Consider the following 1,090-nt stretch of genomic DNA (forward strand, 5'->3'; position numbering starts at 1 on the left):
GATAAGTGGGTTTTCTCTATATGCCTAATGATTAGATCACATGTATAAAGACCATCAGTTTCAGGAGGAGGCTCATTACTCATCTTCAACTGATCAATCTCTGCAAACACCTTCAACAGCATCAATGTCTTCACAGCGGAGTCTAATCAGAGCTGTTCCTGCCACATGTTTTCCATATGAATCACAGGCTGCAGCTTGACTTTGCATGCTGACCAGTTCGCCCACATCTCCCTGTTAATACGCGGTAATGCAGTAAAGTGAGAAGACACAGAGACCCAATGGGTGTTTCAAATGGAGCAACATTTACATCCATTCATCTTACACCTGTCTGAATTGACTCCACTCACAAGCAAATATTTCACAATGACACTTGAATTATTCCATATTTTCAGAGGATATTATACATATATGACAAGTCTGTAGCCTAAAGGGCCATTTTATAACTGTTCTAAAGATTTTTGGAGATGAATATAGCTCGATGAGAGAGAATAAAGGCATCACAATAGAGCAGATATATACCATGATAAACTCACTACTATAAGTACATGGATTTCTCTGTGGGTTGTATCTAAGCAACGGCCGTGTAATGTCCAGTGTGTCTTACCTGAGTCACGTAAATTCCTCGAAGAGAAAGATATGCCCCTTTCCTGGAGCTCGAGATAATCCAAGTGGACTTTAAACGCAGGGACACACTCTCAAACACACAGACACCCGCTGGACGACACACACGGCACTGACAGGGGAACAGCGGGACTGACTCAAGGCTGTTCTCCGCTCATGAGCCGTCACAGGTGGCCCCGCCCTCACACCGCCACCTCTCAATCAGGTGGTGCGCTCCCTTTAAAACAAACGTCTCGTTGTTATTTGGTAATGAGACGGTTTCTGGTTGTGCCTGATTGTGTTTTTGTTTGTGTTTGTGTGTGTGTGTGTGTGTGTGTGTGTGTGCGGGGTGTGTGTGTGTGTGTGTGTGTGTGTGTTCGCGGGGTTTGTGTGTGTGTGTGTGTGTGTGGGGGGGGGGGGGGGGGGGGGGGTATCACGAGCAGTTAGGACAGCTATGAGGCAAAGTGAAAGGTGCACGGATACAACCTGT

At 46.0% G+C, this 1,090-nt stretch overlaps 1 protein-coding gene across 2 annotated transcripts in view; it reads right to left on the reverse strand.

Moving 5' to 3' along the window:
- LOC310954028 (semaphorin-4G-like) overlaps window positions 1-728 on the reverse strand; it is a 24,766-nt gene extending 24,038 nt beyond the window's left edge. For both annotated transcript variants that reach the window (XM_083923321.1, XM_083923322.1), the window contains exon 1: window positions 605-728. The gene's annotated coding sequence lies outside the window, so the exon portion shown is untranslated. The remainder of the gene's footprint in view (window positions 1-604) is intronic.
- Between the last annotated feature and the right edge of the window lie 362 nt (window positions 729-1,090).

Source organism: Echiichthys vipera (assembly GCF_963691815.1).
Source record: "Echiichthys vipera genome assembly, chromosome: 11".
Taxonomy (NCBI): Eukaryota; Metazoa; Chordata; class Actinopteri; order Perciformes; family Trachinidae; genus Echiichthys; species Echiichthys vipera.